The 24,504-nt window shown below is 38.8% G+C and overlaps 1 long non-coding RNA gene across 1 annotated transcript; it reads left to right on the top strand.

The window, feature by feature from the left end:
- The first annotated feature begins 12,737 nt into the window (after window positions 1–12,737).
- On the top strand, window positions 12,738–22,951 carry LOC132537727 (uncharacterized). The gene is made up of 2 exons (XR_009549183.1): window positions 12,738–12,833; window positions 22,519–22,951. It is a non-coding gene; the product is annotated as an uncharacterized LOC132537727 (long non-coding RNA).
- Window positions 22,952–24,504: the final 1,553 nt, after the last annotated feature.

The raw sequence follows: 24,504 nt of genomic DNA, 5'->3' as shown, positions 1-24,504 counted from the left end.
GGGAGGGGATGGGACAGGGAGTTCTGGTGGTGGGAACTGTGTGGAACTGTACCCCTCTTATCCTATGGTCTTGTCAATATCTCCATTTTATAAATAAATTTTTTTTAAAAAAAAGAAGGTACAGAGTAGGGAGGCCTTGCTTAAAATAGCAGCAACAAAAGAGAACTTCAAAGCACCCTGTATTTTTTTAAAGACTACATTCCCTAGTAGCTCCTACACTTAGTTGTTCAGATATGATCAATGAAATCTTTAATTTATCATTTCACTGTCAGGTAACACTGCTGCATTTTCAGACTCCTCTGCTTTCTGTTAGAAGCCTGGATCCCCATTATTCTGAAGTCACCCCTATCCCCATTAAGCTTCTCTCCTGACTATAATCACTACTGAATATACTAAATCTACAGTTGGTTCCACTCTGATTGAAATATTGTACACATATGGACAGGAGGCTCTAGAATAAAGTGCTCAGTCTCCATGACTATAAAACCCTTAAAAGTTTCAGTGATATTTCTGACAGTGTGAGAGTGATGGGATTTCTCTTCCTCGGTGCCACAAATAAATTTGGAAAATAACCCTGTGTTACAGACTACTATCATAGAAAGCAAATGGTTACATGAAAGCAGGAGTTTAATGGATAAGATGATAACTGCTGATAAAGTAAGACATTTAATAGGAGACTGGAATCTACTCGTGTTATTACCTCAATTCTCTTTGAATAGCTGACTGCAGTTGTATATAGCCTTGTCTCCCAAACCAGTAAGAATTTCTATCCTTTTGTCAAGCCTGCTATAAAGGCATCTCAGAGAAATGAGAAACCTCTTCCTTTTTCTCTCTGGATTATTAACCAAGAGCATAAAGCATATGGGTTTATGAGCTTGGCGTGATGTCTTAAAATTTTTAACTTTGATAATTTTAGGCTCCATCCCAACTAGTGTTTGTTGGCTCCTACAGGTAAGATGTGCCATTTATTATTTCACAGGAATTCTTTTCCTTTTCACTAACAAGGCTGTAAAACCTTGAAACCTTGACATGACGCTGGCGTCTCCCAGCTGTAGTCAATAATAACCTTCACCTGCACGCTGGGTCCAGCCAAATTCCTGAACACTAGTGAACTCCTGATCAGCAGCAGCTCTGGCATTCAGATCTCATTCTGTGTCTCCTCTTGTGGTTGGTTTCCTGGATTTAGGCTTTTGTTCCTGTGCTGAGTGCTCCATTACCCCTCTGGCTCTGCCTTAAGCCCTACACTGCTTGTGCTTTTGCCATCTTGATTTCCTGTTTTCAGTGCTCCTGGCCACTGGGAGCTGGGTGAATGACTGAAGTCTAATGAACATAAATGGCTTAATTATGGAACACCTAGCCCCATCTCTGATTCGTATCACACTTGGCCATTGAGTGAAAAGCACTCTTTGTAAATCATCTGACTCCACAGTTGATGTTTGCTTGCCAACACTTTCCTTGATCCTCTGTCCCTTTTGCCCCTCCCTTTCATCTACAGTTGTGCTAGCAGGTATGAAAGCCTGTTTTCTCTCCCTGGAAAAAGGGGGAAAAAGTATGGGAAAATCAGATTCCATAAACCCTAGCAGAGGAATCCTCACCTAGCTTTAGTCCCTCACCACTCTAAAAACACCCAATTAGTCTTCTTTCTCAGTTCTCTCTTGCTACCATCAGATCATTTTGGGACTTCTCACTTTTCTCAGAAGAGCTTGTTGTAAGTACAATGAATGCTTCATAAAATCTAGGTAAGTAATTATACAATTATGCTGTTGACACCTGAACAAATTTTTGGTTGAGGCTCATTTTGTGTCTTTGGGAATAACCAAAATTATCCTTCTTTCTCATGATAATTATCATTCATTAAATTCTCTATTCCATCCAGCTTGATTTCTTTGGACTCTGAACTCATTTCTGAGTTCTTGTAACTTTCATCAAAACAAGCATATCTTACTCGCCTCATGAGCTGTTTTTTTTTCTCTCAACTGCCTTTCATTCTCTAATTCTGTCTCTACTTGAACACACAAAATGCTCAACAATGGATATTGTTCATTTTACCAAGCGCATCATGGATGAGTCTTGACTTTCATTTTTCCGATAATATATCACACACTTCCTACAAACAACCTCACACTGAAGAGTTTTGTACCTGGACATTTTACTCTTTCTTCCCATTAAACTGTGCATCCAGGGGACATCAGTAAGGACGAACAAGATACACAAAACTAACACCAGAAAACATGTGTATACATACACATACATATGAGATGGACACAAATTTGTACATTATGTATACATTAATATGCGGAATGACATTTATCTAAAGTGTGTGGGCACACAAACACACACACATCTGCCATTAACCCCAATCTCTCTGCCCACGTTATGTCCTCAAAATCTCAAAACTGAATGATGGGGCCAGTGGCGGCCCTGATACACCCAGTTGTTTGCACATGTTACCAGGCACAAGGACCTGGGTTAGACACCACTGACCACCTACAGGGAGGAAGCTTCACAAGTGGTAAAGCAGCTCTGTAGGTGTCTATCCTTCTCTCTCCTTGCCCCCTCTCAGTGTTTCTCTGTTTTAGCAAATAAAATTGAAAGGGGGGTGGCCACTGTGATGGCACTGAACCTGCTAGATAACTCTGGTGACAATTTAAACAGATAGGAAAAAAGAAAGGAAGAAGCAAGGAAGGAAGGAAAGAAGGAAAGGAAAGAAAGGAGAGAACTGAATGACTGGACCTTCTTCCTACTCAATCTTTTGTCTCTCTTAATTCCTCTTAAGATCGTGCTTGCTCCAGGGGCTCATAAATACATACCCAGCTGTCACATATTTACTGAAACAGTTCACATATTCCAAATTTAAGTCTCACTAGACATTTAAAAAGTTTGGATTGAGGAGTAAATAGCATAGTGGCTATGCAAAGAGACTCTCAGGCCTGAAGGTCCAAAGTTCCAGGTTCAGTCCTCTGAACCACTATTTATCAGAGCTGAGTAAAAGAAAGGAGAGGAGAAGAGAGGAGAGGAGAGGAGAGGAGAGGAGAGGAGAGGAGAGGAGAGGAGAGGAGAGGAGAGGAGAGGAGAGGAGAGGGAAGGGGAGGAGAGGAGAGGGAAGGGGAGGAGAGAAGAGAAAGTTTGGATCACCTCACGCACATTTAGATTCTGCTAAGTTCTCCTTACCTTTCATACCCCAGCATCCCTTATATTTTTTCTACATCTCAACACCATTCCAACATATCACCCTGTGTAGCTTTTTCAGCTAATCTTTTCCTATGCACAGTTCTCTTCCAACATCTGCTTCCCCAGCTTGGACAGAAACCTTCTACATATCTTTTAAGACTCAAGTTAGAGGTCATACTCTCCAGTGCCTTTGCCCTGTCCCCATAGGGCAGCTTACGGGTCATCTTGTGTGTATGCATTTTCACTTATTAGATTCCACAGCATGTTTTGTGCCTATCTTTTACCATTAGACTGTGAAATCCTTTCGGGCACGAACTATGTCTCATAAATCCTTATAACTCCAGCACCTAGCCAAGTTCCTGACACATGGCCAATAAACTTTTATTGCATAGGGAGTCTTCAAGTCATAAAATGATTCACAGGAGAATTAATGGAGAAGCGACATGGTCTGAGCCCTCCTCTGGGGATCAGTGCTCTGTGTAATGCCAGGAGGTCACTTAACCTTTCGGCACCTCTATTCTCCGTGCTGAGAAGAGACCACCTACATTTCAAGGTTCTCCTCAGTCTCTCTCTGTGAAATGCAGACACTTCATGCTGCATTTACGTTTTGATTATTGAAATTTAACAACTACCTTGAGATTCTTGGCAGGCACACAGAGTAACTACACCTACGTTAAGAAACTATTGTGAGCTAAAATTTACACAGAGTTCCTTAAGAGAAGCAATGCAAGACAATGTAGGTTTGAACAAATATATTTAACTTAAAAGTTTAGATGAGATTTTATACAACTGAATATATCTTTTCTAATTTTCTTTATTGGGGGATTAATGTTTTATAGTCTACAGTGAATACAATAGTTTGTACATGCATAATGTATCTCAGTGTTCCATAAAACCCCACTAATATCTTTAACACAATTAAACTGAATTTACAGTCATATGTATGTACACATATATAAGACAGGTAGAGAAAAATATAAGAATTTCTTGGTGCTAGGGTATAAAAGTAGGGACGAGGAGGTTAGATGAAAGTAAGTACATATAAGTATGCCCAAATGTTAAGATATCTAGTAAGATTACAATTAGCAAATCTGAAGTGACTAGAGAATTTTCAACAGGTATGTCAGTTGGGTCTGTCAGTTATGAGTTTATAGAATAAACTTTCATAACTTAGAGAAATAATTTTGAGAATTACATAATACACACATTTTTTTTCCAAGAAAGTTCAAATCATCTATAGTGAGGTGAGTACCTGACGGGGGGTGAATGATATTATGGATAAACCAAATAAACTGTGTCCTAGACCCAAAAGATTATTCATTAAACCAAACACACATTTTTTGAGACTCTAATGAGTACCAAGACTTTTTTCTTATTATATTCAGTGATTTATCATTTAGCAACTTCAGGGAAACTATCTCTATTTCTTTTTGCTTGAGTGTCACTGAATACTTATGTTCTGTGTTAGGAGAAATTCCCTTACTCACCTCCCTATGTTCTGGCAGAATCTCTCTCTCTCTCTCCATATATATATGAATTTCACCATCAGAATTAAGATTCTATCCCTGACTTCCTTACTTGTATGGCCTAAGGCAAGATCTTTGATTTTACTATCACTGAGATTTTTCTTTTACAAAGTAGAGATGACTACAGGAGAACCTTCACATAGATTGGGTTAGGGATATCAAATGAATTACTACATGTGGTATAAAAACAGAACTGTGCTAAATTAAGTAAACTGAGAACACTCCAGTACAAATTTTCTCAAAAGTAGTGTAGTAGATGCTTACAAGATGTATGGTGGATGACATGAAGTTATGAGGCATATAGATAATTAACAACTGGAAGATAAGTCACACGGATAACACATCTAATAAAGTGCAGATGATGTTTGTGGAGAGTGAAGTATGCTATAAGGATTCAAATTAAAGGTATATAATGTGTGTGTGTTTTTTTTTTTCTCAAATGGGCACTATCACTCACTCAGAAACAATTTATCATGTGTATTGTGTGGGTGCTGGAGACAGAATGGAAACAGTTGGTTTATGTGTTCATTATGCTTATGTAACAATGGATAACAATGTATTGGATATTTTTTGGCACATTTAGATGATAGAATTTAAGAATGCTTGTTTATGTGGGGGGATGACAGGAAGTGAGCTATCAATGATTAGTTTTTGTAGGTAGCAGGTTGTAGGTAACCATTGATCAGATTTTTGCTAACTCTGTGGGTACTGATTTTATTATTAATGATTTGTTATTTTGCACAAGGTGTTTTTTTTGTTTTGTTTTGTTTTTTAAGATAGAGACAAGTGCGGTACAGAGAAGCAGAGAAGGAAAATGAAAGAGATTGAAGCTTTCTTGAATGTGGTAGAAGCTGGGCTCGACCCTGGATCAAATGCATGGCAAAGAGAAGGCAGGAAAAGCAAGAGAGGGCAAAGAGGAGTAATGAAAATTTAGGGAACATTCAAAGAAATGTTTTCAAAACTATAGTCATAGCAGAACTGCAACAAAAATATCATTCTAGAAGGCCTAGGCTCCATTGTTCCTTTTGTTTTTCTTGTAGAAAAGTTGTTACGTTAACAGGGATTAGAGAAAAAGGAAGAATTGGGTTATGTTTTTATTGAAATGTGGTTTGCTGTAACCAAGTAACCATAACTGTCACTATCCTTGAAAAGACCGTAGCAGCTTGGCTACTCTAAGCTCTCCTTTGAAATATTATTTTCAAAATCATTTCATTGAGACTGGAATTCATTTGTTATAGGGAGACTTAAAGAGACATGCTTATCAGTCTGCCCTTTTACCCAAAGTGGAAATCTAGAAGCTCTGAAAGCAAACATCTTGATGTGAAGAGTTGGAAAGTATATTTAAAGAGTAGCAGGGCAGATATTAGTGCTAAACAATGACAAGCATGACACAGGTGGTAGACTTCACACGGAGGGGTCACTGCACATGCTATTTCACAATGGCTGCTTTGGTAGATGAGCTGACATAACAACCCGTTGCCGATGCCATAAACAATTGCCAATTTCATTTTACAGGAGTCGCATGGATGAGCTGAACCAGGGAAAGTGATGATGATAGGCGAAACTGAATATGTATGACTCATTCAGAGCTGGCTTATTAGTCCAGGGGCAAACGCACAGATTCCTCATCAGAGAGCCCACGTTCAAACCCCAAGCCTGCCATTTATTAGCTAAATGACCTTGAGCAGACTGCTAAGCTGGTTTCCTCACTTTAAAAAAGGAGGAAATTAATGTGGACTTACACTGGAGAGTCATGTGAATCAAATGAGACAGGGCATGTATAAAATGGTTTAAAGCACTGTATAAATATTTGATATTATTATTGAATGGGCTTTCCCTCGGCAAGATGGAAAGGGGGAGTATGAATGACTTGTCAATTATGGAATATGCTCCTTGGTTTCAGGACTTTCCCACACACTCTTCAATTGAATTGAAGCATCATCTATTTCTCATTCTTTCTTGTCATCTTTCTAGTTTCATCTATCTCTCCTCCTATCTATTCATCGAGGAATTCTGCTCTGCACCTTGTCACATGGCATTGTATTTGTTGGAGTCAAGATTCAAACTTAGATCTGTCTTCTCTCCTGTTATACCAAGCCATAATCTGTGCATTTCACACAGAGTCATACTGTGTCAGAAATGGAAGAAATAATAGAAATCTTCTAGTGGAATGGTTTTTCAAATATTTGGTTGTAACATCCTAGTGGGGAGTGCAATATTTGTTAGAAGTGAGGCTGCCCTTGCCAAAGGAGATGGGGAACCTACGATATTATTTCTCCTCCACTTGGGATTGTGGGTAGTGGAGGGTTTGGAAAACAGTCTGGTCCATTCCTTTCAGTTTAGTGACTGAAATGAAAGGCATGGTGAACTCAAGAAGTCTAAATTAGTTACTTAAGAACACATAACTTCCTGCTGTGAAAACAAGATCATGTTCTATGGAACTTTATTAACATATATGCTCACACCCTTTCTATAATAGCCCTACCATACTAATACCTGAAGGATCTCATTAAATGACAGTCACAGAACCCCACCTATCTTCTGAACTAGCTAAGAAAGACAGAAAGGAGTTTGTCCTAGAGATGACCAGTACAGTTCATGTGATTGATAGAAAATTCTGGAGAATATCGCTCACTGTGTGCTAACAAAAAGATACCCCTACAATCAGCCAGAGCTTACCTTGTTATGAGTATCACATTGCCAATGAGAGCAACTACAGGGTGGGGCTGGGGGAGCAGAAACGGAGAAGCTCTTTGGAGGTTAGATTTTTAAAGTTGAATAGGCAGTGGATTTTGCTCTGCAGACCTATTTCTTTCCTTAACTTATCAGAGTATTCATCCTCCACAGGGGGGTAGGTGGAGCTGAGACTCCAGCTTGACTGAAACTAAAGACTCTTGTCAGGAAATGAAACATCAGAAAAGATTAAAACTGCATCTCAGGGAGTGCAAGGAGATAAATCTGGGTGGGACAAAGGAGATGTCTCAGTAAATAGAAGCTAGGACTTGCATACATGAAGACTGGAGTTCAGTTCCTGGCAGAGCATAAAGTGGAGTGGTGATCTAGTTTTGCTCTCGCTCTTTATCCTAAGCAAACAAACAAATAAACAAAACAGTAACTGATTGATTTAAAAGAGTATGCATCTGGTGAGGCTGCACATAATACTATGTAGCTTAATTTTGTTTAAACTTCTGGCTTTAAGTCCTGATTTGTTTGTTGTACCAGGAAGTATAACATTCTCACGGACTTGAGTCCACTTGCTTGAGTACTGATAAAATGTATAATTCCTGTAAATGTTCTGGTGGTTTCAAAATTATAGATGGACTTACTTCTGAAACTAAAAGTTATGATAGAAAGAGAAACTAATGAGAGAAACTAAATGCAGACACATTGTAAAATTCCATTTTCTGTTTTTACCTTGAAAGAGCAGAGTCAGGGTAACTGCCATATCTTCAAAATAGTAGACATCCCAAGGACAGAAAGGAAATTGGAATCATAGAATCAGTGACAACATGCAGGACTTATGAGAATCAAATAAAAAAGCTGGGGATAGCAAGTAATTGATGAAAGAAATTCGGTGGTAAAGAGGGATTTGAAACATATACCTTCCAAGTAATATTAAAGAGCTAATGATAATACTCAACAAAATTCCAATGCATCGTGAATCTATGATTAGATGGAAATTAATATATATATTAATATATTTACCTTTAAAATAGCTACTTGATTTCATTAAAAAAGTCTTTACATTTGGGAACATAATTTAAAAGGAATTCAGTGAAATAGTAACATGCTATTATATAAAAAAGAAAGCTCTCTTACTATATAGTTTAAAAGATATGGTCTCAGTCAATAGTAGTTCAAAATAAAATTACCATTACTGTTATATCAAATGAATACATATCCAAGATAAAATCTTCCAGAGAATTTTTTCCAGAAAAAAAATACACAGAGAGAACTGTGTATTTTTTCTCACTATTATCCTCCTTTCTTTCAGTCTCAGATTGATTTTATTTATTTTTAAAAATTTTTTTATTATCTTTATTTATCAGATAGAGACAGCCAGAAATTGAGAGGAAGTTGGGGAGCGAAAGGGAGAGAGACAGAGAGACACCTGCAGCCATGCTCCACCACTTATGAAGCTTTCCCTCTGTAGGTGGGGACCAGGGGCTGGAATTCCGGTCTTTGCTCCTTGTAATGTGTGAATTTAACCAGGTGAGCTACCACCTGACCCTTCCAGTCTTTTTGTTTATTTGTTGTCTCAGGGTTATTGCTTGGGCTTGGTGCCAGCACTGCTCGCAGCCATCCACCCTCCCCCCATTTTATTGGATAGGACAAAAAGAAATTTAGGGGGGAGAGGAAAATAAAGATGGGGAGAGAAACACCCCTATGTACCTGTGTCTCTGCTTGTGAAGCGACCCCCCTTCAGGTGGGAGGGCCAGTGGTTCAAACTGGGATACTTACATGGATCCTTGTGTGTGTTTAACCCAGTGCTCCACTGCCCAACCCCCTCCAGATTGATTTTTCTATCATTTGAGATGTAAATCTTTCTGGTAAAAGGCCCATCTTCACAAATTCTGCTCTTGCCACTTATTTTCAGCTTACCCTCCAGTGCTCAACTTTAGTTTCTCTTCTGCAAGGATTCTCCCAGCATCTTCCAATGCATATGAGTTCTGCTGTCTCTCACAACACCTAAAAATTCCTTCTGTGCCTTTTGTAAGATCTTGCCCTTGACATTGAGTACAAATCCTAGTTTATAGCATATAGATTCTCTGCTATCACAGTTTTTTAAGTGGGCTTTCCCTTTAAGATATTTTCTAAATTTCTGTAATAGTGATTAATATATGTGTAGCTATTGAATAAATACTTACTGAGAAAATTAATGAAAGTTATGAAGAATGAATATATAAGATAGATAAGATGCCTCTAGTTGCTATGCAGAGAATAAACACTAGGTAAAAGAATTGATAGTGGTTCCCCTTTTCTATAAAAGACCTGTCTCTCATAGGACTTGGGGCTGAGACTGAGTTATGTATGCTTGGTAGAAAGAAGTCAGTGTTATTCACTAGAACTTATAATGCTTTGAGAAGTTTAAGCAGTGGTAAGAGGTTTGGTGTTTGAGGTAATTCAGCAGGAGAAAAAGAAAGGGGGGGAAGTAAGATTGCAAAGATGGAAGTGGGGGGGGAGAAGAATTAAGAGGGCAAAGAAGGAAGGGAAGGAAAGGGGAAGAAAGGAGAGGGAAGATGACAGGAAAGGATAGGAAAAGAGAGACACTGATCAGGAAAGTAAATGTAAGTCCATAGGGTATCTGATTTTGGTATTTTGTTTATTTCATTTTTACCTTTTCACACAGAATGACAGTGAGATGAAGAGGAAGAAGGAAGGGAAGGAAGCCACAGAAGTTTCTTTAATGCAGTAGGGGTCATGCTTGAACCTGGCAAAGCAGTGCACTATCCAAGTGAGCTAATTTGTTGGCCCAAGAAATCATCTGAAGGTAAATCTTCCAGCCACTGTTATCAACATGTGGATCACACATGAGCCATCTGAGTGATTCTCTTACTACAGATTGAAAACATTGCCAGTACAACAAAGAAGGAGGCAGACAAACTTTTTTGAGTATTACAGAGTGATAAATGGTCTAAAGCAATATCAACAACTGTCGCTTGCAGCAGCGGTGGGACTCAGAAAAAGGAGGTTTGGAGCAGAAAGGGAACACAATCCTTTATTTGCATTGGCACCTCAGAGTTGGGTGAGAGAGCAGCAGTTTGGGCCATGTGGAGGTACTAAAAATGGCTGCCTCATGCAGCAGCCTTCCCTGCGTCTAATCACTGAAGTGAAAGGCAGGCAAGAGAGCAAAGGGTGGAAGAAGAAGGGCTTTTATGGGAATATCTCTTGTGAGAATGAGAAGTGGGGTGAGTAAGCAAAGCACTCCAACTATCGCGGGGAATTGACAATGCCCTGAGGGCACAACGTGGCAGATGTGACTGCATCTGCACAATTTCCCAGTAAACAACAACAACAACATAAGCCATGTTTCCATGACCCATAGAAAGACAACTGACTCACAGAGCACTCAGTACTCAGGAAAGTTGGCTCTATAGCTGTACCTCAAAGTCCATCAAACCAACTGAAATTTGTAACTTCCTTTAGAGAAGGAAACTAAACTTATTCTAGAGAAGGAAATTCAGAAGTTATTTTGTCAAACGTGTGTGGTAAACGTAATTAAGATGGTTTCAAAATATTGACTATTTAATGGGTTTTATTCCCCCGTCTGTAGGGAACTGGAATTTAATTATAGAATAGCCAGTCTTCATCTAAGATACATATTTAACTTATTCTGTGGGATAGTTAGTAATATATATATATATATATATATATATATATATATATCACAATATCTACTTGCCTATCATCTACCATCATCATCATATATCTTCTCTGTACTTACCGGAAAATACAGGTGTGTATCTGATGTATATATCTATAACTTTTGCCTTGCCACCAAAATAGCACAACTGTTATCTCATTCCAATGTCAATGTGCTCAGATTGACTGCCATGTCATTCCTGACTCCTTAGGATCTAACACATGTACTTGTCAGATAATGCTACCTTCATACGTATTGCTGAACTCAGTATCATTAAAGGATTCTTGAGATGCTAGAAATCACATCACTATTTATAAACAGCCTGAAAAAAATGAGTTTTTTCAGACCACTCATTTAAAGTTATTTCAAACTACAGGGCAAAACCTGGGATAAGACAGGGCTATTAACATATTCACCATTCTAATTCACCACTGCTGTGACAAAAATGCCACAATTTATTCATTCATTCATTCATTCATTCATTCATTTTGCCTCCAGGGTGATTGCTGGGGCTCAGTGCCTGCATTACAAACCCACTGCTCCTGGAGGCCATTTTCTCCATTTTCTTATTGCTGCTATTGTTATTGTCTCTATTGCTATTGTTGGATAGGATAGAGAGAAACAGAGAAAGGAGGGGAAGAAAGAGGAGGAGGGGAAAGAGAGACACCTGCAGACCTGCTTCATCACCTGTGAAGCGACCCCACTGCAGGTGGGAATTTGAGGTCTTGAACCGGGCCCCTTACATGGGTCCTTGCGCTTTGAGTCATGTGCACTTAACCCAGTGAATTTAACCTGGCTCCCAACTCCACAATTTATAAATGAAAAATGTCCCTGGGCACAGTTGAAGAACAAAACTATTTTACCCTGGAATACACTAATATTGATTGGCAATAAGAGCTTACATTGAGAGCCTACATATTTCTTGACTTTTCCATTTTATTTATGTAATATTCTAGAATAACTTTCTGTGAGTATTAATTTGTTTCTCCAGAAATGTGAAATGTAAATGAATTTAATCAATATGCTTAGGGAACTAACTAGCTACAGATATCTTCAGGATATTCAAAAATGAAAATGCTGTCATTAAAAATTGAATAGCTATAAGTGATATTCCAGGAGTGTTATTAGAGGAAATAAAAGTTGCTTAAAATCAACAGACATTTTTGGCAGTTGAATACACATGGGTTTCATCTTATATTACTATTTTGTTTGACTGAGTTAAATTTTCCAAGGAAAATAATGACTTGGCTGATACAATACCCCCCAAGTTCCCATTTGCTATTTCCAGTGTTTGAACATTTCAGGATCTGTAAGAAAGGCTTACAGTAAAATATTGTGGAACAAAAACCAGGTAATGGCTGCAAGAGACTCACAGAACAATTGGATGCCATTTCTATTAATAATGCCACCATGAATTAAAAATTCACATAAAGTTTATGCAATTACTTATTTGAAAATCAAACAAAAACATGTCTGATTCTACAAGCTGAGTGTGGTTCACACTGTCCCATCTAGAGCTCCCAGACAAGAACCAAGAGTAAGACAAGCAAATGTTTTGGAAAGATTCTCATTGTCTGTGTCCAGACTCATCACATCAACCAACCAACCAATGAAAGGTTTCTTTCCTAGAGACATGTGCCCATCTATTCACTGAGGTTGCAGCTGTCTGACGCCCAGTCACTCAGTGCTTCTCACTGCAGGATGCAAACAGCTGGGGCTCAAGCATGAGGCCCCTAAATTTGACCACACAGAGGCCATGATTTAGAAAAAAGGTAACTTAAAGACATTTGTGCTGTTTGAGATCTGGGAATGCAATTAGAGGATGTGGAGCTATATTCACTACATGAAAAAAAAAATGACATAGGAACATAAAAGAGAAAGTGATATTAATATTGAGTGGAAGTAAGTATGGTTGGTATTTTGCTTAAAATGCTCTTTGCTTGAAAATACATCCTAATAGGAATGTATTATATTGTGTGTGTGTGTGTGTGTGTGTGTCCCTGTGTGCAAAAGTGAGTGTGTTATGTATGCGAATTATCATTTTGACTCTTGCCATTTATTCATTTGGGCATTATTCAAACTCCTCTGAATCTTGTGAGGAAACTGAAAAAATGATTCTCAGGGTTGAATGTTGCCAAAATCTGAAACGATTTCTAATTATAGAAATGGTCTTAGAAGCACAGCTGGTTTCCAGTGCACATTTCACCATCAGGAATGATGTAAAGTTTAGAAGGAGGCGAGACAACATGTTAGCTCTCTTCCATTTTCTAACCTTGTTTCAGATACTGGATAACTGAGTATCATCTATTTTGGGGGAGAAAGAGTATAATATTCTCCCTTTCCACCAGTTTCCTCTCTTTCTGAAAATACTTAGTTGACTATTAAAATATTTAGTAGTTCAAATAATGATCTTTAAAGGATCAAGCTAGCAATATGGATTAAAGGGAAAAACTGTGTCTCAATGTGTTCCTGTAACTTGCATTTCTAGAAAAATAACTAACTATGCAAAAGCCTTTCTGCTTTTAATTTTTACCTATTAAAATACCGAAAAAGCATTTTAGAAGTGGAGCAAGCAGAACAATGCATGAATATAATAGCATTTTTATGGGTACAAATTGAGGGAAGAAGAGTTAAAGATGCCTTTTTTTTATCCAAGATCTTTTAGGAGCATGCCAACAGTTTTATTGAGATATAACATTGTATGAATTTATAGTGTTTTGATCTGCTGCATGTAAATAATAAAGTTTTCCACAGTAAAGACAAAAAGTCATCCCTCGCATTCAGCAATTTCTCTTTTGCTGTTCTTCAGGAGCATGTTAAATTTATCTCCGTGTCATCTTCCAGTACAGAGTGGTGTTGTCAGCATCAGGGCACACTGTATTGGGTTCCTGGAGATTTTTCCTCTTCTGTTTCATTGGTAACTGTGTCTACTTTCATCAGTTATTGCTGTTCTGATTGCTGCAATGTTGTAATAGCTTGAAGTGAGTTCTATACTTTATTGAAAGATTATTGTCATGAAAGTTGATTTTTTTTTCTTTAAGTAACTGCTGGGGTTTCACTATTCTGGGCCAAATTGTTCAGATAGGAAGAGAGAAAGAGGTAAAGATGGGGAGAGGATAAAAGATTTGAAGGATGGAGGGAGAGAGAGGGAGGGAGGAAGCGAGGATGGGAGGGAAAGAGACAGATAGGTAGATAGATAGATATAGAACATAAAGAATGAGAGAGAATTTTCTTGGTGATATAGCTTTATAAATCCAGGTGATCTATTTCTTAGGCGCAAGTATTTGGTATTTTTGTGAATGTTTTTCTGTTCATTCATGTAAGCACTGACTATTATTTTTATATTATTAACTTGATATATTACATTTCTTGATGGGTGTTGCTTGAACTAGGCTTATAATCATGAGTTAAACCATATTTGTTCATGGTATATAAGTAACTCCTTTACTTATTTATTTGCATAACCAACAAGACTTCATTGGAGCTTCATGCCTGCCTGATTTCCCCACCTGTGGATGAGCTCCCCTCCCCCTACTTATTTTTCCATATAGATGTAGAGAGTAAGAAATAGATAGAGACACAGTGAGGAGAGACACTACTACACTGCTTGTGAAGATTGTCTTTTGCATATCATTTCATGTGGTGATGTAGGACTGAAAGTCTGGGTCCTCAAGCATAATGAAGTATATTTGGTGCCAGGTGAGCCATTTCCTTGCCTTGATATATAAACTTTTTATCATTTTTGGTGGGTTTATGGTTATAGTACAGGTATATAATGAAGCTCTTTGATTTTACTAACAGTTGAGAATTTTTGAATCTATATTCATCAGTTATATTGATTTGTAGATATTCTTGCTCTAGTATCTTTTTTTGCCTTCTATTTTTTTTAGTTGGGGTAACACTGTTTTATGACTATATATATATATATATATATATATATATATATATATATATATATATATATATTCCTTCCTGGTAGATACAGGATTATCTTTCCAAGGAAAACTCCCTACAGTTACAAATCTGAGAAACAGATTCAACTCACAAGGTCCACTGACAGAGAGTCAGGTGGGCAAGCTTTGTCTTCAATAAGGCAGGAAATGATTCTCAAACAATAATGTGTTTATGAGTCACACATGAATTTAATAACTATACTAAACTTTGGGCAAAGACAGAGGTATTAAATTTCAAAGAAATGTCCAAGAACTTATTGCTTCAGATCAACAAAACAGCTCACTTGTATAATACACTGCCTTGCCCTGTGAAGCTCCTACCACACTGAAGGAATCTTTGGTTCTGTGGTATCTCTCCCTCTCCATATCTTTCTTTCTCTTTCTCTCTCTCTCTCTCTTTCTTGAATTCTCTACCTCTCTGTCTCTATCAAAGCAAGATACAGTAAGAACTTGTTTCTTTTGAACAAATCAAACCAAATTAGTGTTGTCTGCCTTAGGATGAATAAACAGGAAAAAAAAAGGTGAGAGAAGACAGAAATATAAGCTACAATGTTGTAAAGTAAGTGACTTACTATAGGAGAATTTTCAAATTATCTTCAGATAAAACTTGGTAAGAACTTAAAAACTGACGATGTCAGGCAGGCAGAAAAACAAAAAGAGGAATAAAGGGAAGGAAAGTGATTAGAAAGGAAATAAAGGGAAATAGCATAGAGGGTCAAGGACAAGTTACATGAAAGAAATAAAAGATAACCTAAGGATACTTACATCTTTGTAAATTGTAGTTCACTAGAGATTAGAACTTAGTAAGATGCTAGTCTACAATTAATAATATAAGCACTTAAAAATGAGGCCTACTAACTAGCTACAAAACAGAGACCCCCCCCCCCAAATCTTCATCTGCAATATTCCAGCCTTTAGGTTCATGATTAGTCAAAAAAAAAATTGGCTTTATATGTTAACACTTCTTTCAGCCACCAGGTTCCAGATGCTACTTTGATGCCACAGACTTCCCTGGGCAGACTTCCCTGAACCTTACCAATGTGTCCTGGAACCCTGCTTCCCCAGAGCTTCAACCCACTAGGGAAAGAGAGAGGCAGGCTAAGAGTATGGATAGAACTGTCAACACCCATGTTCATCAGAGAAGCAATTACAGAAGCCAGACCTTCCACCTTCTGCACCCCATAATGACCCTAGGTCCATTCTCCCAGAGGGATAAAGAATAGGAAAGGTATCAGGGGATGGGATGGGATATGGAGTTCTGGCAGTGGGAATTGTGTGGAGTTGTACCCCTCTTATCATACTGTTTTTGTCAGTGTTTCCTTTTTATAAATAAAGATTATAAAAAATGAGCTATTAAAATAAGAAAATTGATTTAAAATAGAGACTGAAAAGCAGAAGACATGAATGCAAGTCAAAGGTTTAAATTAGACACAAGGAATAAATCAACTCAAGTAAAAAACTGAATCAAAGACAAACAAGCAAACAAACGTAAAACAGCCAGTACTGTTTAGCTGAAGTCACCTGAATTTAAACTCAATTCAGTCACTAACTAGCTCCTTGTTTTTGTCAGTTAACTTCTTTGAGTCTCCCTATATTTGTCCGATAGGTGATAATAAGAATAGCATCTTCCTCACTGGGTATTGTGGGAATTTTAAATGAGATCCCTAGAAATATATTTAAAAGAGAGATTAGAAAATGAAATCAATCCTAGTCAATCTACCTCATAACTTTAATTCATTTCTCATATTTTCTAATTATATCAATTTATTGTGGGACATACTGAGTTAGATGACTGTTGTCACAAGTGAATGCTTCCCAGGAGAGGTGGCAACACAACACACACTCCACCAATTTACAGTCATCCATGTTTTAGATAATCATCTCCACTCCATTAAAACCCTTGTCCCATCTCCCACCTTTAAAGTCCTTGAATTTGCTACAACATCCCATAACCAATGGAAGTTTGCCCTCCATTTCCCCTTTATTTTTAAGTGGCATCTATGAGTGAAGTCATAGAGTACTCATCCTTCTCCTTCTGGCTTCTTCTTCTAGTGTTTGCCCTTCTTCCGTAGCCAGTTAACAGCATCAGGTTGAGCCTGATGTAAAGTTTCGAGACCTCCTTTGAATCTGGAGAGGTGGCAGTCGTTGACTATGTGGGTCATAGTCTGTCTGTAGCCGCAGGGGCAGTTCAGGTCGTCTCTGGCTCCCCAGTGATGGAACATAGCGGCGCACTGGCCATGGCCTGTTAGCAATTGAGGAGGGCCCAATTATAACGTGCTAGGTCAAAGCCGGGTTGACGCTTGCAGGGGTCTGTGATGAGGTGTTTGTTCTTTACCTCAGCTGACTGCCAACTCTGTTTCCAAGAGTCCGGAACAGAGAAGTTCAGTGTAGGCATAGGCGACCAGATTGGGTGACGAGACGTCAAGCGTTGGACAGGGTGGGTGAAGATATCCGCGTATATTGGCAGGTCCGGTCGAGCGTAGACGTGGGAAATGAACTTAAATGATGCCGGCTGCATCCCGACGAATATCTGGCAGGGCGATGTTGCTAAGAACTGGCAGCCATTGAACCGGGGTGGAACAGCTGGTTTATTTCATGTAACAAGATTCCTTCAAGCTGCCCATCTCACTCAGAGTACAAAGCAAAGTCCTTCCAATGGTTTCCAAGGTTCTTTGCCATTCAGTAACTTCTATTATTTGTTATCTATCTCTTCTACAAAAGTCATTCTTGCTTATTCTACTTTGACCAGTTTTTTCTTTGTATATCATAATTCAAGATCTTATCATAGCTTTTTCTTTCTGCATGAAATAATCTTCTCTTTCCCAAGTGGCTGCTTCACTCATCTCCATCTCTGTATACACTGCTTATCTTTTCATGGATGACATCTCCAACTATTTAATTTCTTTTTAAGTAGAGCACTACTCAGCTATGGCTTACTGTGATGAGTTTATGGTAATTCATGGGATTAAACCTGGGACTTTAGAGACTCAGGCCTGAGAGTCTTTCCATAGTCATTACCCTATCTACTCACACCCCTTATTTATTTATGTGTTTGCTTGTTTATTTATTTATGTATTAATTCATTCATTCATTCATTTACCAGAGCACTGTTCCACTCTGGTTTATGGTGGTGGGATGCCTTCCTCATGTAGCATTTCATCCCCTGCCATTTCTCCCCCTAATCACCTACTTTGGACTGAGACTTCTATCAGACTTGCTGGTATACCCTTTGGACACTTTAGACAATTTTACAGCAGCTTCCTTCCCTTCACATTGCTGGTTTTTCATAGACTGACCCTGAGTAGTTCATAGACTTTACACACTGTTGCCCTAGGCATTAGATAAAAGGAAAGGGGGAGATGCTGGGATATTGTGCAGATGCAGTCACATCTGCCATGTTGTCCCCTCAGGCTACTGTTAGTTCCCACGAGAGTTGGGACATTCTCGGAGTGCCTGTTTCGCCATGTTGTGCCCTCAGGGCATAGTCTATTTCCCCGCGATATTTGGAGTGCTTTGGTTACTCCTCCCCCTTCCCATTCTTGCGAAAGCTGCTCCTATAAAAGCCCTTCTTCTTCCGCACCTCGTTCTCTTGCCAGTGCTTCAATCCGGTGTTCAGATGCAGGAAAGGTTACTGTGTGAGGCGGCCATTTTCGCTACCTCCACGTGGCCCAACCTGCTTCTCTAGCACCCAACTCTGAGGTGCCAGTGCAAATAAAGATTTGTGTTCCCTCTTCGCTCCAGACTCCTCTCTCTCTTCTCCGTGGCCCACACAACAACAGTGGTGCAGGGGATTGAAACTCGGACATCATAGCCTTGGGTATGAGAGTCTTTTTGCATAACCATTATGCTAGCTATCCCCACTCTTACCAGTCCCTTGAAAGTCACAATTGAGAGGTGGTGGTGCACCTGGTTCAGTGCATATGTTACAATGCAAAAAGACTGGGGTTCGAGCCCCCTAATTCCCACCTGTAGGGGGAAATCTTTTTGAGTGGTGAAGCTATGCTGCAGGTGTCTCTTTGTCTCTCTTACTTTCTATCTCCTCCTTCTCACTCCATTCTGATGGTCCTATCCAATAAATAAATAAAGATAAAATAACTAAAAAGTAGATAATAAAGTCATAATTAACCACATATTTCAAGATGCATAGCCTCTTCACCTTTGATCTGATTACATTTTACATTCTATGTACCATAACATATTATCTTGGTCACACACACTAAGTCTTTATTTATCACCTGCCTCCCTATCACATTAGTTCTGTGAAGTTGGGACTTCTTTAGATACTTCTGAGCCTGTCACCTAAAAAGACACACTTGTTGAAATCATTTATCTTATCTGTTAATTCAGTACTAAGACTTAAAATTAACTAAAGGCAATTTTCATCACATCTACACATAGGCATATCTGATCACACTTTTCTTTCCTCATTAGATGGTTTATACACATTATCTTATTTATTCGTACAGCAATTCTGAATGTAATTTATCTTCCCCATTTTTCACTGTTAGAGGCTATATCTCAGAAAAATTCAGTAATACAGACCAAGTCACATGGGTAGCATATCTTAAAAACAGATATGTGTGGTCCCACTCTTTCTGCCCATCATCCTGTCTTTCATGATACATGGATTGGCACCTGATCTAGAAAGAACTTCATGCATCCATGCTGACTCTGTAAATCAAGCCAGTCCAATTTTTACAAGCCATTCAAGAGAAAATCCACTCAAGAGTGAATCCACTCGAGTGAGTCTTGTTCAATTCTTGACCCTGTCTTCATTGTCCTGGGTGAACAGAGCACTTGAGCTGAAGTGGTATTCAATGGGTCTGGATTTGCACACTGACTTTCATCAGAGATATCTAAACATTTGGGAAGGAAAAAAATCTTTAAGTCTGCTTATTTCACAAGCATCTACAGTTGTCATACACCTACTTTCAAAAATGGAGCATGTGAGTAAAATAGACCAATGTCTTATTTCATGTGTGGTTGTGCTGCATAACAGCTAAGTAGAAAGATATGTAATTCTGATTTGTATTTTTTTTCAGCCCATTACAACTCTTGGAGGTCTCACTCAGATGTGCTTGTGGTCCCTGCTCACTGGCACGACAGGTTTAATGATCATGTGTCAGTATACCCAGAGCTTCCTGCTTAACAGAAGAGCCCTGTTCCCTGAATCCTCCAGTCCCCTCTCCTGCACTGACCTTTCCCCTGGAAGCATTCATCACTAGTGACACTGACTGATGAGCAGTGTGACCCCCTGACCTCCAATTTATTCCTGTTGATGATCCTGACACCCCTCATAGTCTCCCAGGCTCCACACAGCTGCCCACTATCATCCCTACATCTTTCATTCCCAGAAATACTTTCCAGCTCCACACTGTATGGCTCCACACTTTCTCCTCTGCCAGACATAAACTGTCAATGTTGTCCTACTTACTGGTTTTTCAAAATCACTTCCTCCACCCACACTGACATTTCTAGTTCATTTAATTGCCTGTAGTCTGTCTGTCTCAGGGGCTCATTTTCTGAGGAAACTGATAGTCCTCCTCCCAGTAGAATATCCCTATCAGCCTAGTGAGAAATTTTACATTCATATTAAAGGGAAAACTCAATCATCTCATCTCTCTCTCCATCTTCTCTCTCTCTCTCTTTAGCAGTAGGAACTTTACAAGATTACTATTTTTTATTATTATTTTTTTCACTTATTGGATAGAGAGAGAGCAAGTCTGAGATGGAAAAGGAGAGAGAGAGAGAAACCTGCAGCACTGTTTTATAAATTGTAAGGTCTCCCACAAGTGTGGAGTGAGGGCTTGAACTCAGGCCCCTGCACATGGTAACATGTACGCTCAGCTGAGTGTGTCACCAACCTGTTCCTACCTCCTGTCATCTCTATATGACAACAACCATTTGGATCACCTTACTTAATAATGTTTAATATAATTCACTTTATGCTTCTTCTCAGGAGTTTCAGTAATTAATGCTTTTGGTAAATATATGACTACTAATGATAGGAATAGCTATTAGTATGTGTTTACTAATTTTTAAGTGATTAGAGGGATTTGTGTCATGTTTGTATTTCCTATAATAAAAAAAACTTTCTTAAATGCTTGTATATGTTAAATACTATGGTTGTTAGTATGTGTTATTTATCTAAAATTTTCCCTTTAGTGCTATTGGCAGGTAAGTGCTATTAGTGTTGGTATTTCGAAAAGAAGGAATCTGAGACACTCTGCAATTGTCAGAAGTGAATCATGGGGGCCGCATGGTGGCACACCTGTTTGAGTGCACATGTTACAGTGCATACAGAGCCAGGTTGGAGCCCCTGGTCCCCACCTGCAGGGGGAAGTTTTATGAGTAGTAAAGCAGTGCTATAGGTGTCTCTCTTCCTCTCTATCTCTTTATTCTCTCTTGATTTCTGACCGTCTCTATCCAATATAAATAAAGATAATCTAAAAAAAATTAACCAAAGAAGTAAGTCATGTATCCAGGATCACACCAGTGCTCATTCATTAATGGAACAAGAACTATTAGGTGGTTCAGCCAAAAATTTCATTAACTCACTTCACCTACCAATTCTACTGATAGTTCATACAGGAAAATATAGTAATGATGGTAATAATCTGATTATAAAGAGATAACAATAAAACAAAAGCCACTCTTTCTTATGCAAGGCAACTTTTGATGTACCTTATAGAATCACTTTTGCATGTGTTATCTCCAACAAGAGAAAGAGAGATCTTTTTTTATGTTTATCTATTTTCCCTTTTGTTGCCCTTTTTTTTTTATTGTTGTTGTAGTTATTGACGTCATTGCTGTTAGAACAGAGAGAAATGGAGAGAGGAGGGGGAGACAGGGGAGAGAAAGATAAAAACCTGCAGACCTGCTTCACCACCTGTGAAGAGACTCCCCTGCAGATGGTGAGCCGGGGGCTCAAACCAGGATCCTTACGCCAGTCCTTGCGCTTTGCACCACGTATGTTTAACCCACTGTGCTACCACCCAACTTCCTGTTTTATTATCTTTATTTATTTATTGGATAAAGATAGCTAGAAATAGAGAGAAGGGGAATATAGGAAGGGAGAGAGATAGAGAGACACCTGAAGCACAGATTCACCACTTGTTAAGATTTCCCCTACAGTTGTGGAATGGGGGACTGAACACAATAACATATGTGCTCAATCAGGTGCATTACCACCCCACCCACCAATGTAATCTTTCAACTGCAGTCACAAGCTAGAATATAATCTGACTCCAATTTCAGTCTTTATTTCCTTATTATATACCTATAATTAATTATTAAGCATGACGCTTATACTTTACTCATGAAATATTTATCATGCCTCAGTTGTCTCTCCATCAAAGTGCTTTGTCACAGTTTACGAGTCACACTAAGTACAGAACTAAAACAGACTCCCTAGCTGTTTCCAAAATGAAGACCCCAAATCTTATCTGCTATATTCTTACCTTTAGCTTCCTGATCATTAAAAAACTTGTTCTATTTTATATAGTAATGCTTTTTATCCAGCAAGTTGCAGATGCTACCATGACACCATCCTGACTTCCCTGGGCAGAGGACTTCATCAATGTGTCCTGGAACTCCACCTCTCCAGATTCCTGCCTGGCTAGGAAAAGATAGAAACGGCTGGGAGTATGGATCAACCTGCCAGTGCTCATGTCCAACGGAGAAGCAATTACAGAAGCCAGACCTTCTGCACCCCATAGAGATCTTTGGTCCATACTCACAAAGGAATAAAGAATAGGGAAGCTTCCAATGGAAGGGATGGGATGTGGAACTCTGGTGGTGGAAACCGCGTGGAATTGTATCCCTCTTATCCTACGGTCCTGTTGATCATTATTAAATCAATCAATCAAAAAGTATATATATAAAACCTTAGTTCAGTCATGTGCTGTTCTTGAAGAGCAATAAATCTTAGATCTGTTGTTGATTTTAGACAAGACACTTTCCTCTTAAATATGAATTTCTGTTTGTAATGGATAGAATAAATGAGTTTGTCGAGTATCCCACAAATTCATACACTCATGTGATGTAGGTTGCCCACATTCTGAAGTTGGCACTGATGCTTTTGTATTTCCCAAGAGTTTACATAAACAAGTGAACCTCCTTTCTACCAATGAGTTAGAGGAAAGTCCACTGAATCATGGGTCTTCTAGTCTGTCTTTACCCTTTGTGAAGCATCAATGCATTGTCTTCACTAGATCTCTAAGTATTTCAATACTAAGATATAGAAAAAACATGTTCATCAAACTTCATTGTCCTTGACTTTCCAGGAAACTATTAGTCTTCTTAATAGTTTTATTGCCTATTTTGATCTTTTCATTTTATAGTCTTTAGTAGTCAATTATATTATACATTATTAGCAATATTTTATAGTTGCCTTATGATTCATAGTTTTAGCACATGTTAAAATAAGTTTTAAATGCTGAAGTGAAAACATAATAGTTATGCAAATGACTTTCATCCTGAGGCTCTGAGCTCTCAGGTTCAATCCCCAGCATCACCATAAACAAGAGCCAAGAAGCAGTGTTCTGGGGAAAATACAAAAAAAAATTTTGATAGTTTTAGTAATATTTCACATTTTCATCCTTAAGAATTACCTGAGTGGTCTTGATGCACAATGGTGGAGGAATGCCTGGGGGGGGGGGGGTAAGACTGTTTTGCAGAAATTTTACACATGTGCCAACAAATGTATTTACTGTTAACTGCAAACCATTAATCCCCCTCATAATTTTTTTTAAATTACCTAAGTAATTAGTACAAATACAGCATAGTACTTTTCACTGACTGACCTCATCCAATCTCCAAGTGCTAATTTAGAGAAATTCTCACATGAAAAAAAAGTATTGGGCGTCAGTCAGAGGTGTACCCAGTTAAGTGTACGTAGTACTAAGCGCATGGACCCACACAGCAGGGTTTAGAACGGGATCCTTGTGTGGGTCCATGTGCTTAGTACTATGTACACTTAACTGGGTACACCTCTGCCTGCAGGGGAGACCCTTCACAAGCGATAAAGCAGTTCTGCAGGTGTCTCTCTAACTCCCTCTCTATCTCCCCTCTCCTTTTTCAATTTCTCTCTGCTCTATCCAATAAAATGGGGGGAAAATGGCCGCAGGAGCAGAGGATTCATAGTGTAGGCACTGAGTCCCATGGATATAACCCTGGACGCAAACAAGAAAAGAAAAGAAAAAGTATTCCAGGCAAGGGGTTGTAGCACCCAAGTGAAGCACAGAAATAAGCAAAGATACATTGGGAGGGTCTGAAAGATAAAGTCACACAAGTCCTGGCAGCCCAGTGGATGAAGTAATAATAACCTTTGGGAGAGGAGAGCAAAGTATGAACCAGATTTAAAGGTAAATCACAGAGTCACTCCAGTTCCCACAGTCCCATGTGACTCCCCACAGTTGACTGTGAAGCCAGGCCCCCAGCTTACCCCAGCACTTACCAGCTCTTTAGATTTCAAACAGCTCCCATATAC

The sequence above is a fragment of the Erinaceus europaeus genome, chromosome 3 (assembly GCF_950295315.1).
Source record: "Erinaceus europaeus chromosome 3, mEriEur2.1, whole genome shotgun sequence".
Taxonomy (NCBI): domain Eukaryota; kingdom Metazoa; phylum Chordata; class Mammalia; order Eulipotyphla; family Erinaceidae; genus Erinaceus; species Erinaceus europaeus.
The sequence above is the reverse complement of the archived record's forward strand: the minus strand, read 5'-3'. Positions and strand labels throughout refer to the sequence as shown.